Below are 16,797 nucleotides of genomic sequence, written 5' to 3'. Positions count from 1 at the left end.
CAGCGCATGCATAACGCCTTTTTTGTATGACCAAACAACTCAATCTTTGTTTCATCAGTCCACAGGACCTTCTTCCAAAATGTAACTGGCTTGTCCAAATGTGCTTTTGCATACCTCAGGCGACTCTGGTTGTGGCGTGCTTGCAGAAACAGCTTCTTTCGCATCACTCTCCCATACAGCTTCTCCTTGTGCAAAGTGTGCTGTATTGTTGACCGATGCACAGTGACACCATCTGCAGCAAGATGATGCTGCAGGTCTTTGGAAGTGGTCTGTGGATTGTCCTTGACTGTTCCCACCATTCTTCTTCTCTGCCTTTCTGATATTTTTCTTAGCCTGCCACTTCTGGGCTTAACAAGAACTGTACCTGTGTTCTTCCATTTCCTTAATATGTTCCTCACAGTGGAAACTGACAGGTTAAATCTCTGAGACAACTTTTTGTATCCTTCCCCTGAAAAGCTATGTTGTTTTCAGATCATTTGAGAGTTGTTTTGAGGAGCCCATGATGCCACTCTTCATAGGAGAATCAAATAGGAGAACTACTTGCAAGTGGCCACCTTAAATACCTTTTCTCATGATTTGATACACCTGGCTATGAAGTTCAAAGCTCAATGAGGTTACAAAACCAATTTAGTGCTTCAGGAAGTCAGTAAAAAGTAGTTAGGAGTGTTCAAATCAAGAAAATGATAAGGGTGCCCATACTTTTGCACTGGTCAAATTTTGTTTAAATGCAGATTGCACATTTTCTGTTAGTACAATAAACCTCATTTGAATCCAGAAATGTAACTGAGTCCATCAGTTATTAGATATATGAAACTGAAATAGCTGTTGCAAAAACCAAAATTGTTATAAAGAAAAAAGGTTAACATTAATAGGGGTGCCCAAACTTTTACATATGACTGTATCATATGAGAGTCTTGTGGTTTGGCCAATGTTAATGTAATTTTTATGGGCACCATTACCATCATCCACTTGTAAGCTGATAACAGGGAGCAAAAGGTTGTATTTTCTTGTCTTAAAGGGAAACTGTTGCTCTTTTAAAGAAATTAATATCCATACCTTTGTTGATGCAACTTGTTGCTCATTGACTTAAAAAAATCAGTGTTTTAATTAATATGCAAATAAGGCTTAAGTGCTCTTAGTGTGATCAAAGCACTTTCCAAATCTCTGCTTAACTGTATTTCCACCCAACCCCACCTTGTTCTGCCTGACGAACAGCTCAATGGCTTAACTATATAGTTAGTGAGCTGTCGATCAAATAGAGGATGGTGGGGATGGGCGTGGAATAGAGTCAGGGAGGCAGAGTCTTGGGAAGTACTCTGATCCCACCCAGAGCACTTAAGCATCAATTGCATATGGATTTTCCAGTTGTGGAGTAACAGATAGAATCAGTAGCATAGACATGGATGACGTTATCTTTCAGAGAGCAGCATAACCATTTGATCAGTTCGGAGGTGGATCGTTCTGACAGTTTCTCTTTATGGGGCTTATTTCTTAAGTGCATGAAGTAGGGGTTCAGATGCAGGAGCTGTTGTCTGACGGAGCATCCAGTCAATTGCTGTTTACCAAAGCAGATATCCCGGCTGACCCTTGGATATGTGCTGCGGATTTTCTGTTTGTGCTGCCATGGATCTGAACATGAATTAACCCGAAATAATTCAGTGAGGCTAAACCTCAGCTTTTCCATGTGGAATCCATTGGAAATAAGTAGTATGTCACTTATTACCATTTTTTTCCCACACTAGCATAAAAAACATTTTTGACATTTGTAAACTGGGTTGCAGGTAACCCATTCACATGCACGAGAGGCAGAGACTTGGCGCCTTATGAACTATTTTAAGGATGCTATTTGGGTCGCCAGGAACAGACTCATCTTGAGGAGGGAGAGCATGTCCCATCACCACCCATGACTGTGTCCGTATCGTCATCAACCACTGAAATGTAGATTGTATAAAAGGGGCTTCCGTGACTTAGGCCGGGTTCACACTGGCATCTGGCTGGTCTGCATATGGCTGCGTACATCCTCCCTTAAGCTCCACCTACTTCCTCATGCGTCATCCAGCGTACCTACAGTTGTGGCCAAAAGTATTGACACCCCTGCAATTCTGTCAGATAATACTCAGTTTCTTCCTGAAAATGATTGCAAACACAAATTCTTTGGTATTATTATCTTCATTTAATTTGTCTTAAATGAAAAAACACAAAAGAGAATGAAGCAAAAAGCAAAACATTGATCATTTCACACAAAACTCCAAAAATGGGCCAAACAAAAGTATTGGCACCCTCAGCCTAATACTTGGTTGCACAACCTTTAGCCAAAATAACTGCAACCAACCGCTTCCGGTAACCATCAATGAGTTTCTTACAATGCTCTGCTGGAATTTTAGACCATTCTTCTTTGGCAAACTGCTCCAGGTCCCTGATATTAGAAGGGTGCCTTCTCCAAACTGCCATTTTTAGATCTCTCCACAGGTGTTCTATGGGATTCAGGTCTGGACTCATTGCTGGCCACCTTAGAAGTCTCCAGTGCTTTCTCTCAAACCATTTTCTAATGCTTTTTGAAGTGTGTTTTGGGTCATTGTCCTGCTGGAAGACCCATGACCTCTGAGGGAGACCCAGCTTTCTCACACTGGGCCCTACATTATGCTGCAAAATTTGTTGGTAGTCTTCAGACTTCATAATGCCATGCACACGGTCAAGCAGTCCAGTGGCAGCAAAGCAACCCCAAAACATCAGGGAACCTCCGCCATGTTTGACTGTAGGGACCGTGTTCTTTTCTTTGACTGCCTCTTTTTTTTACTCCTGTAAACTCTTTGTTGATGCCTTTGCCCAAAAAGCTCTACTTTTGTCTCATCTGACCAGAGAACATTCTTCCAAAACGTTTTAGGCTTTTTCAGGTAATTTTTGGCAAACTCCAGCCTGGCTTTTTTATGTCACGGGGTAAGAAGTGGGGTCTTCCTGGGTCTCCTACCATACAGTCCCTTTTCATTCAGACGCCGATGGACAGTACGGGTTGACACTGTTGTACCCTTGGACTGCAGGGCAGCTTGAACTTGTTTGGATGTTAGTCGAGGTTCTTTATCCAACATCCCCACAATCTTGCGTTGAAATCTCTTGTCAATTTTTCTCTTCCGTCCAAATCTAGGGAGGTTAGCCACAGTGCCATGGACTTTAAACTTTTGACGCGCCCGCTGACCACACGGGAACACATGTTCCTTCTTCACTTCTTTCTGCCATCACTGCTTGATTGACCGTAGAGACTCTGCTGATCAAACACCATTTCCTAGGTGAAAGAATTGTAATGTATCATTAAAAATCGGATGCTATATGGTTGCTCGCTAAGAAATCGGATTCTTTTTGCGCACTGGTAGACTTAAATACATGAGTCCCATTCAATACATGGGAAAAAAACTAGTGCAGCCTTTGAATTTTTTGAAGTTTTGTAAAGTTTTTCTTTCCCTGAAGTGGTTTTGTAGACTTTTGGAAGAGTTTTTTTTTTTTTTCCTGGAGCTTTCTTTTTAGCCTTTTTATTGGACATTGCCGAGATTGCAGATGTTTCCAACAGGATTCACTTCAAATAAGTGAGTTACATTCTCTCTACCATATTTATTTCCCATCAGGCATTTTTCAAAAACTCATCAGGCAAAGAAAAAAAACTAAAAAAAAAAACCTTATGTGAACAGTAAAGTGCATTTCTAATAGAAATTAATAAAATAGGTTTTCCCAAGTGTTTTTGAGGAATATGTTGAAAAAGATGCGCTAAAAAATTCTTAAAAAAGCTCAGTGTGAACTTAGCCTTAGTATAAGTTGCCAGTAAATAAGCAAAACCTTCGATTCCTCAATTTCCCTGACTTCTGACTCCACGGCTCAGACTTCACAGCACTGATCACTACTGAGCATGTACATAAAGTGCACCACAGATTCATCTCAACTAAAAGCAGAGATCCTTAGATCAGGAATAGAACAGACATTTATAGGACATTTCATAAGTTTCCCAAATTCTTATGAAAACCTTTACAGCACATCTGCATTGTACTACTGTACCCAATTTATTATTTATAAATAGAGCCCTGGTTGCCGGAGGGGGAAGGAGACTGATACCATCCAGCATCACAGATTTGCAGCCACGCCAATATGGGGGCACATAGAAACAAGAAATGAGAACAATGGTGTTTTTTGCGCAACAAATTCTTACTTCTTACTTATACTTTAAAGCTTTAAACTTATTACTTTAAAACTGTAATTAAAAGCCTTTTAAGGCTATTGGTAAGAAACCGATTCATTGGATATCCTAATTTAAAAGTCAACGTGCTGATTATATTTCCATTATTTTTCTGAGGAAGCTAAGTGACAACCGAAATAGCTGTCACACAAGTTTACCTATTAACTAATCTGGGAAATCTGGGCACAATCCCTACATTAAGGGGGATGTTTTTAGGCAATAACTGAGCCTCATGTCTGGTTCTTGTTGAACAGAATCTGCTCCAGGTCTCCACTTTCCAAGGTTTCTCTTCCAGATGTTCATTCCTATTCAGAATAGCTGGCCGCACATATTCTTCTAGGTTGTAGAGAAAATATACGCTGATGCAGCAAAGATAAAATTAGATTTCCTCGACCAGACGATGTTTTAGTCTTCATCAGCAGCACAGAGGTTTTGCTGGACATTAGACAAAATATTGGTTTTAGTTAAAATGAAAATCTCGCATTGTGTCTCGTGCTGCTCCCCTGTCTGTAGAAAGAAGCCCCAAACCGCTGTGTCACCTAGAGGAAGTGATTTATACAGTCATAGCCGAAAAGAAAGGCAAATTTGACGCTATTTCAAACAAAACTCCCAAAATGGGCCAGACAAAATTGTTGGCACCCTCAACTTAATATTTGGTTGCAAACGATTTGGAATAAATTACTGCAATCAATTGCTTCTTATAACCAGCAAACAAGCTTTTTACACCTCTCAACTGGAATTTTGGACTCTTCTTTTGCAAACTTATCCAGGTCTCTCATATTTGAAGGCGCATTCTCCCAACAGTAATTTTACGATCTTTCCACAGGTGATCAATGGGATTTAGATCTGGACTCAATGCTGCCACTTCAGAATTCTACAGAACTTTGTTTCTATCCATTTCTGGGTGCTTCTTGAAGTATGTTTGGGGTCATTGTCCTGCTGGAAGACCCATGATCTAGGACACATACCAAGCTTTTTGACACTGAACACTAAAGTGCCACCCAAAATCCTTTGGTAATCTTCAGATTTCATGATGCGTTGCACACAGTCAAGGCACTCAGTGTCAACGGCTGCAAAACAACCCCAAGATATCTTTGACCCGCCACCATATTTGACTGTAGGTACTGTTATTTTCTTTATAGGCTTCATTCCGGTTTTGGTAAACAGAAAAATGATGTGCTTTACCTAAAAGCTCTATATTGGTCTCATCTGTCCTCAAGACTCTTTCCCAGAAGGATTTTGGCTGACTCGCGTGCATTTTGGCAAACTGCAGTCTAACTTTATTATGTCCTTGTGTCAGCAGTGGTGCCCTCCTAGGTCTACAGCCATAGCATTTCATTTAATTAAAATGTCGATGGGTAGGTCGCACTAATGCACCCTGAGCTTGCAGGACAGCTTGAATTTCTTTGGAACTTGATTGGGTCTGTTTATCCACCCTCCAGACTATCCTTTTGTTAGCATCATGCCGGGTTCCCGGCATGTTAGTTCACTCACCCTTTCTGCAGCTGGTTCCTCTCTACCTCATGCTCCCAGCAGCACTTTCAGCTGGGCCTGTGGCCATGTTCTAAGGGCAAAGTTGCTCCTGCCCTCTTAAAGGGGCCAACGTGTGCACTTGCTATTTCCTCCTCAGCCAATGGTTTGAAGGCATTAGGTATATATTGCTTCCTCTCCACTGGGCAGGTGCATGAGCTTCTTCCTGTTTCAGTCTACACTACCGTTCAAAAGTTTGGGGTCACCCAATTTTGTGTTTTCCATGAAAACTCATACTTTTATTAATCAAATGAGTTGCCAAATGAATTTAAAATTTAGTCCAGACATTGACAAGGTTCAAAAAAAAGATTTTTTATTTTGAAATAATAATTTTCTCCTTCAAACTTTGCTTTCGTCAAAGAATGCTCCCTTTGCAGCAATTACAGAATTGCAGACCTTTGGCATTCTAGCAGTTAATTTGCTGAGGTAATCTGGAGAAATTTCACCCCATGCTTCCAGAAGCCCCTCTCTCAAGTTGGTTTGGCTTGATTGGCACTTTTTGTGTACCTTACGGTCAAGCTGCTCCCACAACATCTCAATGGGGTTGAGATCTGGTGACTGCGCTGGTCACTCCATTACAGATAGAATACCAGCTGCCTGTTTCTTCCCTAAATAGTTCTTGCATAATTTGGAGGTGTGCTTTGGGTCATTGTCCTGTTGTAGGATGAAATTGGCTCCAATCAAGCGCTGTTCACAGGGTATGGCATTGCAAAATGGAGTGATAGCCTTCCTTATTCAAAATCCCTTTTACCTTGTACAAATCTCTCACTTTACCAGCACCAAAGCAACCCCAGACCATCACATTACCTCCACCATGCTTGACAGATGGCGTCAGGCACTCTTCCAGCATCTTTTCAGTTGTTCTGTGTCTCACAAATGTTCTTCTGTGTGATCCAAACACCGCAAACTTGGATTTGTCTGTCCATAACACTTTTTTCCAATCTTCCTCTGTCCAATGTCTGTGTTCTTTTGCCCATATTAATCTTTTCTTTTTATTAGCCAGTCTCAGATATTGCTTTTCCTTTCCCACTCTTGCCCTGAAGTCCAGCATCCCGGAGTCGCCTTTTCACTGTAGACGTTGACACTGGCGTTTTGTGTGTACTATTTAATGAAGCTGCCTGTTGAGGACCTGTGAGGTGTCGATTTCTCAAACTACAGACTATAATGTACTTGTCTTGTTGCTCAGTTGTGCAGCGGGGCCTCCCACTTCTCTTTCTACTCTGGTTAGAGCCTGTTTGTGCTCTCCTCTGAAGGGAGTAGTACACATCGTTGTAGGAAATCTTCAGTTTCTTGGCAATTTCTCGCATGGAATAGCCTTCATTACTAAGAACAAGAATAGACTGTTGAGTTTCACACGAAAGTTATTTTTTTTTCTTGCCATTTTGAGAGTTTAATGGAACCAACAAATATAATGCTCCGGATTCTCAACTAGCTCAAAGGGAGGTCAGGTTTATAGCTTATGTAATCAGCCAAACTGTTTTGAGCTGTGCTAACATACTTGCACAAGGGTTTTCAAGGGTATTATAAACATCCATTAGCGTTCTTACGCAGTTGGCAAACACAAAGTACCATAAGAACACTGGAGTGATGGTTGTTGGAAATGGGCCTCTATACACCTATGAAGATATTGCATTACAAACCAGATGTTTGCAGCTAGAATAGACATTTACTACATTAACAGTGTATAGAGTGTATTTCTGAATCATGTAATGTTAGCTTCATTGGAAAAAAAACTGTACTTTTCTTTAAAAAATAAGGACATTTCTAATTGACCCTAAACTTTTGAATAAGTGTAATATTGTGTAAGGTCGCATACCAATGCAAACCCTGCCTGTTGTACACGAAGTACAAATCCTGCCTGTTATACTCTAAGTAGCAATCCTGCCTGCTGTACTCTTAAGTGCATATCCTTTTTGCTACAGGAAAGATGTATATCTTTGTACCGTGTTAGCCAGTAGATAGAAAAATATTCAGGATTGAGAGTCCTCAGTAGTTGATACCTTTTAATGGCTAACTGAAAAGATGGTAATACATTGCAAGCTTTCGAGACTACTCAGGTCTCTTCATCAGGCTAGACTAATACAAAATCTGAAGTCACATATTTATGCACAATACAGCCTAGAAAAAATGCAATAGATAAGACAAGTGACGTGAAGCAGAACTATCAATATGGGAGAGGGAGAAACATAAATATAAACATTGGACCAGTTCATAGATAAGGAGTCTGGATGTTTTATGGTCCTCTGATTGGGGTCTAGTTCTGTGTTGCCCCGCAAGGTTTTAAAAGGAAATTCCTTAATTGATGTAAAAAGACATAAATCCATGCGACACATTCATTCCAGCACTGAGAGTGTCAAAGTTCGTCATAAATTTGTACTCCCAAACTCGTCTCTCTCTCTGAGATGTGAAGTTACCTTTCAATACCAGTAATTTCATATCCATGCTGCTGTGATCAGGGATACAGAAATGTTTTGCCACAGGTAGATCCATTCTTTTTTCACACAATAAGAGAAAAAAGAATGGATCTACCTGTGGCAAAACATTTCTGTATCCCTGATCACAGCAGCATGGATATGAAATTACTGGTATTGAAAGGTAACTTCACATCTCAGAGAGAGAGACGAGTTTGGGAGTACAAATTTATGACGAACTTTGACACTCTCAGTGCTGGAATGAATGTGTCGCATGGATTTATGTCTTTTTACATCAATTAAGGAATTTCCTTTTAAAACCTTGCGGGGCAACACAGAACTAGACCCCAATCAGAGGACCATAAAACATCCAGACTCCTTCTCTATGAACTGGTCCAATGTTTATATTTATGTTTCTCCCTCTCCCATATTGATAGTTCTGCTTCACGTCACTTGTCTTATCTATTGCATTTTTTCTAGGCTGTATTGTGCATAAATATGTGACTTCAGATTTTGTATTAGTCTAGCCTGATGAAGAGACCTGAGTAGTCTCGAAAGCTTGCAATGTATTACCATCTTTTCAGTTAGCCATTAAAAGGTATCAGCTACTGAGGACTCTCAATCCTGAATATTTTTCTATCCTTTTTGCTGCATTCTGAAGCAAATCCTGCCTGCTGCACGCTGAAGCAAATCTTGCTTGCTGCACTCTGACACAAACTCTGTCCGCTTCACTCTGATGCAAACTTGGTCAGTTGCAAGCCCTTCCTGTTGCTCCATCCAGTCTGTCCTTCGGGTTCAGCTGCTGCGCGACCGTTGGTCGGCCCTGGAGTGGAACCTGGCGTTGATGGGGAGCCAAGTCTAATCTCACCATCAGAAGCTCTAGTGAATAGTCAAGTGATCGCTTAGTCACGCCCCTCCGGGCTCTCCGCGATCCGTGGCACAGTGTTTTCACAAACCAAGACCGGGACACCTATGTTGCAACCTTTCATGAATTTTTCTTTTGACGCCCACGTCCTGAGAGATTAGCTACAGTGCCATAGGTTGTAAAATTCTTGAATATGTTGCGCATCATGGACAAAGGAACATCAAGATCTCTGGAGATGGATTGTAAACTTGAGAATGTTGATCTTTTTCAAAATTTTGGCTCTCAAGCCCTCAATCAGTTCTCTTCTCATCTTTCTGTTCTCCATGCTTAGTGTGGCACACACTGACACACAATGCAAAGATTGGGTCAACTTCTCCCCGTTTTATCTGGTTTCAGGTGTGATTATTCATATTGCTCCCAGCTGTTACTTGCCACAGGTGAGTTTGAACGAGCATCACATGCTTGAAACAAAGTTGTTTATCGACAATTTTCGAAAGGTGCCAACAATTTTGTCAGGCCCATTTTTGGGGGTTTAGTGTGAAATTATGTCTAATTTGCCTTTTTCTTTCTTTCTTTTTTTTTTTTTTGTGTTGTTCCAATACACACAAAGTAAATAAACGTGTATAATAAAACGTTTAATTGCAATAATTTTCTGAGAAAAATAGTACATTTTCTGGAACAATTTAAAGGGTGCCAGCACTTTCAGCAATGACTGTTTATGGAGTTCAGGGTAATGTGAAAAATATTTTACAAGACCAGTGAGCTATGGACGCCTCCTTCCATAATGTAATTCGCCATTTGATGTGGGTGGGGACGTTAGTTTTGCTGTTCATGGAGCTAAACAGCAAGTGTAAAGAAGACGAAGGCTGGTGAGGCACTATACACCACCCAACAAATGTCACTAGGATTCCGATAGACCCCTACAGTGAGAGTTGCTGCTTTTTGCAGTAGCTCCCTGCTCTCATTAATGAAGAGGAAGCACTTGATGCGCTCTTTATTTTTTTTCCTACCATGCATTTTTCAAAAACTCTTCTGGGAAAAAAAAGAAATCTCAAACTCTTCAAATGAACAGAAAAGTCAATTTTTCCAAAGAAATTAATGGGAAAAGTTTTCCAAGAGTTATTGAGGAGGACTTTGGAGAAGATCTGCTAAAAAAATACTGTAAAAAAAAAAAAAAAATCAGTGTGAACTTAACCTTAGTGTCTGAAGCCAGAGAAGGAAGGAGACTGACTTTTTCCAGCAACACAGCAGTCACACCAACAATGGAGGCAAAAAGAAACAAGAAATAACAATGATGTTTCTTGTTCTACAAATTCTGCACATTACTTTGAAACTCTGACCTGCAGATGATTTGAATCAAGCTGCCATTGATATTTTTTTGCATTCTACATTGCAACGGCTGCAGTGTTGAAAAGCATTCTAAGAGCAGGTGCAGACGAATGTGTATTCTGTTAGCCAAGAGAATCGGGTCGATTATGCAAATTACACTCTGATCAAACACTGATAAGAAGATGGAGGAAAAAAGTCTCAATCTTCTCCATTGTGTCAGTGGATGTCATCTGAGTGCAGTCCAATAATTTCCATGAACTCATTGACTTGCCTTGCTGAGTGCAGAATCATTTACTTGCATGGCTTGAGTGCAGGTATGCAGCAATTGTTTTTTTCCCTAGGACAGACTTTTTCCCAAGGAAAAAAATCTGACATTTGCCCAGCCCCATAGAATAACATCGGTCCTGGTACAATCCAATATTTTGTCGGATTACACTCGGACAAAAAACTACGCTCTCTGTAACTACCCATAGCTTCAGGATAGGATGTAAGTAGTAGTTGGATTTAAAAATGACCTGTTACTAAGCCAAAAGTGTCCAATTTTTGCATTTATTTTATTTCCACTATTCATCTGAGTACGACTTTTTTTTTTATAAAATCTGCAATGCAGTTCCAGAGATATGGAGCTTTTTGATTCAGTGCTAATTTTTATGGCCCTTACAAGGGACCATAGTTCACACGGTATCAATGCAGAGCAGCTGAAAAACACACCTCCAGAAAATTCTGTGAGTCATACGCCCTTGGTAAAGGCTATAAAAATTAGAACTAGATAAAAAAGCCCGTATGGTGGATTAACAAAACAAAAAAACTAATTTGCGGGAGCAGAAGGAATAAAGAGCAAAAACTGGCTGCATTTGACCTGGTGACGAGTCCTCTTTGAGACCACCACTGCATCCCATTAATGGAAGCTCAGGCTACAGATCATGGCTGCAATTGATTAGCGAATTGTTGTTTTAACTTATGCCATTGAGGTCCAAATCAATGACCCACCAAGTATAGCAGGTAATTAAAATATGGAATTACAAATTTATGTCCAGCTTTTTATTCCAGACACCTTCAGAGCAGCATTCATAATTCTGTTTCATTTAGTGGTAGGACCACACATATATCTTCTGTTTTCAGAATACATGATGGTATCCCTTTTACTAAACTGGATATTAACGTAGCAAACTATCGCTAACCTCTAACAAACGGGTACAGCAAGCGGGCATCTTGGTAATACTACTCATTTGCTCAGAACAGATTTCCAATTGGGAAATTTTCCCCTGACGAAAATGTGCAACGTGTAATTTTGGAGGATTGCATTTCTCAATTGTTCCCCATCAGCAGAACGACTAATTACAGTTTTAAAGGGTCCATTTGGGGATGACCTGTTACAGGAGGGCAGTGGACAATGGCTATCCTTTAAGCCCTTCTTTTATTGTGTGACTTCACCTATAATATCTGAGTCTCATGCATCGTTTGTGGTTTTGGGGGAACGGTCATTGAGTTTAGCTTGCAGTAAATGTGCTGAGTATTGCAGGTTGAAACAAATGGAAACACTTGAGTTTTGTAGCTGGTGTCAGATTTTAGGACAAGCACTTCTCCAGCTGTCGTCTTGGCAGCCGCCGCTGACGTGTTCCAGTGTACATGTGTGTTCAGAGTAATGAGTCGAAAAGGGGAAAGTCTGAATGTTACAATGTATCTCCCGAGTAGATAAACACTGTAGGGAGACAGCCTGCATCTGACCATAGGGTGATACCGTTATAAAAAGATATATTAAAATCAGGTAATCTGCTCTCCTTAGCGAGTTGGGTAGGCACAACTCCTGTGAAAGCTCAATAAGGCTGGGTTCACACGTAGCGGAACTCCTGTGGAAGTTACCGCGAGAATTCCGGAATTCCATTCTGCGGGAAAATCGCATTTTAAATTTCCGTGATTTTCCCGCGGAAAAACTAGCGATTTGCAAGCGTAATGCTAACGTTTTCCAAGCGATCTGTAGCATCGCTTGGAAAACTGACAGGTTGGTCACACTCGTCAAACATAGTGTTTGACGAGTGTGACCAACTTTTTACTATTGAGGCTGCCTATGCGGCATCAGTAGTAAAAAGATCTAATGTTAAAAGTAATAATAATAAAAAAAAAAATCGTGTTTTTCTTAACTTCCGACGTCCTGCGCTGCGTCCCCGAGCATCGTGATGCTGCCGGCAGGTCCCGTTCCCAGTGATGCTTTGCGGCAATGACCTTTGACGTCGCAGTCTTGCGAGACCGCTACAGTTTTGCGAGACGCAACGTCAGCAAAGGTCATCGAAATGCATCACTGGGAACGGGAGCTGCCGCGTGTATCGCTAAAGCCTGGGGATGCTGCGAGGGACGTCGCAAGGTGAATATAACCGGATTTTTTTTTTTTTTTTTTTAATTTTAAATTTATTTTTTTTTACAGGGATATGGTACCCTAAGCCCGGAGGAAAGTCTCCTCTCCTCTGGACCGTGGGTACCATCTGCAAATGTTCTGCTTACTTTTCGCGTGGTGGGCACAGCCACATGCGGAAAGTAAGCAGAACAATGCATTCCTATGTGGGCGGAATCGCCGCGATTCCGCAAATTAATGAGCATGCTGCGTATTTTTCCGCGATGCGATTCTGCCGCGGAAATATCCGCAGCATTAGCCAGCATTGCGGAATCCCATAGGATTGCATGGGATGCTGTTTTTTTGCGTTTTCGTGGCAAAATTGCACGTTAAAAACTGCCGCAAAAAAAAAACGTAAGGTGTGAACGCAGCGGAAAAATGCCAAAAGACTGGTCCTCTCACTTCTTTTAAATGTTTATGGAAACCCGAAGCAGTTAACTCCTCAAAAACCTGAACGTATGAAAAGCAATGTCTTTTTACAATAGAAATGGATATTGAGAGACTCTTTAGGCTGTGTGCACACGTTGCGGATTCTGCTGCATTTCGCAGCGGTTTTGCCCCTGCGGAAACGCAGCAGTTCCGCTGACCATGTACAGTACAATGAAACCCTATGGGGTTTCAAAAACGCTGTGCTGACGGCGCAGATTTTTCCGCGCGGTTTTGCTGCGGTTTACAAACCACAGCATGTCAATTGTTTGTGCGGTTTCCGCAGCGGTTTCATACCTTTACCATAGTAGAGGTGTGAAACCGCAGGGCAAATCCGCAGGAAAACCGCAGGTCACTTTACCTGTGTTTCCGCGCGCAAAATCTGCAGCGGAATCCGCAACGTGTGCACATAGCCTTAAAGCGTCTTCTGACCTTTTTTTTTTTTTTTTTTTTTTTCAAGCATCTCTCATAAAAAAAATAAATAGTGTGAACATACCCTCATGGAGACTAATAATGCCTGCAGAATGTTCTGTTGGATCGCTTTGTTACTTTTCCTCTTCTGGATTATTCTACAGTTTTGTGCAAGAATATCTTCAGTTCTGGATTATAGGAATTAGCATTCATTGATGTAGAATAGGATGAACTGGTAAGACGCACTTCTTTTGTTCTTAGCGCTATAGACTATATTTCTGTATTACTCTATTGAGATGATGAATGGTGCATGAAACATTTCTCTAGAATGCTTGATATGTAGAAGAAATGTCAGTCGTTTGGAGAGCAGATGCCACAGATGAAAGAGCCGGGTATCTCTGGCGGACGGTATCTGGCTTGTTTCGAGAGCGGTATAATATAATTACACATGACTCTGATTGAGATTACAGGCAGTAATTGCATCTTCTCCTTTGTGGACCTAAACCTTTTAAGCTCACATTGTACCAATGATGTTTTTGCACAGTGTATTTGTTTCCTAGGCTAATGCAATATACTGTATAGCGTTACGCCCCCATGATAGATGCGCCTGCCAGGATTTTTATTATCTTTGAGCTGTTTTGTCACTAATGGTACGTTTTGTGCATACTGGGGCCCAAGCCGAAATCTCAGATGTGGTCGATGATTTGTGAGAATGTTCTAAAAAGACCATTTATGGGGATTTACTGGGTAATGGAACATAAGTCTCCTGGAAGTCTTTAAATTATTATTTTTTTCTTTCAAGAAATGCAAAAAAAACCCTGTTTTTGTTGATGTATGTTGTTCGGATGGCCAGGTATGGTGGTCTTTAGAGCTTTCCCCAATTTATTAATGGCAAATTATTCAGGAAATTTCATTGGAAACGGTTCTACTTGCTAAAATAGTAACCATACGGATTGTCTCCCAGTGTTATATAAGAAACGACAGAATGAAATGATCTATCTACCCGACAGGATGATTTATAGCAAATAAATTTTATGAAAGACAGACCATAATTTATTAGCAAATAAATTTTATGAAAGACAGTACACCCCTTTGGCAAAGTACGGTAATACGGTATTTTAATCAATATCTAACTGAACATAATAACAAATTCCAAATTTTTGACAAGACTGAGTTTCATAGAACATTTTTTTTAACCCATAACATAAGGGAAGAATAATATAACTTTCATTACAAAATTTTCAGTTTTAATCAAATTAGTTGCTGCAAAAATGAGTACACCCCACATCAAAAAAACTAGCTTTTTGTAGGACCTCCATGATTTTGAAGGACAGCATCAAGTGTAGGCATGGAATGAACAGGTTTGTTTACGTATTTCAGCATTTATCTTTTTCATTCAAGAACGACGTCTTTTAGAGCCTTGATGCTGGATGGAGAGTGATGACAACTTGTCTCTTCAGGTTTCCCCATAGGTGTTTGGTTGGGGGCAGATCAAGAGACTCTCTGCCACTGACACTTTCACCCCGTTCTTTTTTAGAAATGCACCAGTCGCTTTAGACTTGTGTTTTGGATCACTGTTATGTTGGAAAAGTGCTCGTCTACCGAGGGTACGGAGTGATGGCGGCATCTTCTCTTTCACTATAGAGTAATAAATCTGTGAATTCACGGTATTGTGAATGAAATGCAGCACTCCCCCACCCACAACACTAGCAGCACTCATGCCGCCCAACAAAGGACACTGTGTTTGTGACTACATAATAGTTTTGAAACCATCAGTTTCAAAACATTTATTTTTCAATCATCAATCCAGGTTATAGAGTCTCAGTAGTTTTCATATTTTACAGCATGGGCCCTGGCAAATTGTAGGCTTTTTTGCATGGGTTTTAGAACAGGCTACCTTCGTGGACAACAACAGCCATTCATGCCATTCCTCTGCAGTGTATGCTGTATTGAGTCACGGAAAACGTTCACTCCAGTTTGACTTTCTACTTTGTACTGCTTATATGTCCATTTTCTTCATCCCTAGACGTCTCTTTGAGATGGTTTTAGTTCCATCTTTGTTACATTTTTGTATCAATTTTGCTACAGAATTCTGACTGATAAGTAAAGTCTTTCATATTTCTTTAGAAAATAAATTATTTTCTTTCTCAGGTGTTGTGACATTTCTCTTCCATGTGGTGCCATTGCTGACAACATGAAATGGGAAGTGATTTTATTTATTAAATAATGCCCTGTTATAGTCAACTTTAGCTTTGTTTCTAAGACATTGGTGTGAACTTTTTTTTTTTTTTTGCAACATGGTCTTGAAAGACTTTTTTAGGAAAATAATAACAAAACTTAGGAAGGGTGGGAAGCTTACCGACATTTCTAATAGGGATATCTGCTTGAAATACTCCAACACGGCGGGTGCAGTATTCAGCTGGCAGTTTGCAGTGATAATAGGCAGAAAAGGAAATTCCTCACATCCATCCATAGGTAATATAAAAAAGGTAATTTTATTGAAAAACCATTATAAAATGAAAGAAAAACACAAGGAGGGGGATATAGAAAACTGACGCGTTTCCATAAATGATCATATGCAGAGTAATACAGATGCTGAGATTTACACAACAGTAGAAGTGGTACTGTGCAGGTGATATGTGTCCCAGTGGCCATTTTTCCACACGAGAGCCCCAGACAGCATGTTGCTTGTGCTTCTCTGAGCAGCCAGCGTGTGCTAAACGTGCTACTATGACCTGCAGTGTCTTCAATCAAGCACATCTAGAATGTCAATGGTCAGCAATTGCACAGAAGCTGCCAGCAGAGGATCTTGATGATTTTTGTGCTCAAGTGCATTCAACATGGCAGACCATTCCTCAGACAACCATTAATAACCTCATGCACCTGCACATTTATTACTATAGGAATTCTGGCCGTGTCCTATATTTTTCTGCATTTTGCATGGGTGATATGGCCGCCTCCCCTTATCGTTCCAAAACAATTTTTTTTTTTTAAATAGGGTTAAGTTGGATTTCTTCTTCAGATCTTTTGATACCTAATTAGGCACCTAGGTAGGTGAGTTATTAAAGTTGGGATCCATCCTATGGGGTCACCTTGTCTCTTGTACATGCTTGCTAAAAAATATTATCTAAGCACCTAATTTTTTATGTGTGCAGGTATGGTGGGATTCTTGCATTCATTAATTCCGTAGGGTTTGCACATATCACCTTATATTATT

At 40.4% G+C, this 16,797-nt stretch overlaps 1 protein-coding gene across 1 annotated transcript in view; it reads left to right on the top strand.

The window, feature by feature from the left end:
* The window catches only part of PARVA (parvin alpha), an 88,178-nt gene that overhangs the window by 30,754 nt on the left and 40,627 nt on the right, over positions 1-16,797 (top strand). The window lies entirely within an intron of this gene.

This window comes from Dendrobates tinctorius, unplaced genomic scaffold, assembly GCF_039654945.1.
Source record: "Dendrobates tinctorius isolate UK_male_01 unplaced genomic scaffold, ASM3965494v1 ptg000059l, whole genome shotgun sequence".
In the NCBI taxonomy this organism is placed as follows: Eukaryota; Metazoa; Chordata; class Amphibia; order Anura; family Dendrobatidae; genus Dendrobates; species Dendrobates tinctorius.
Note: the sequence above shows the minus strand (reverse complement) of the source record. Positions and strands in the feature narration are given on the sequence as shown.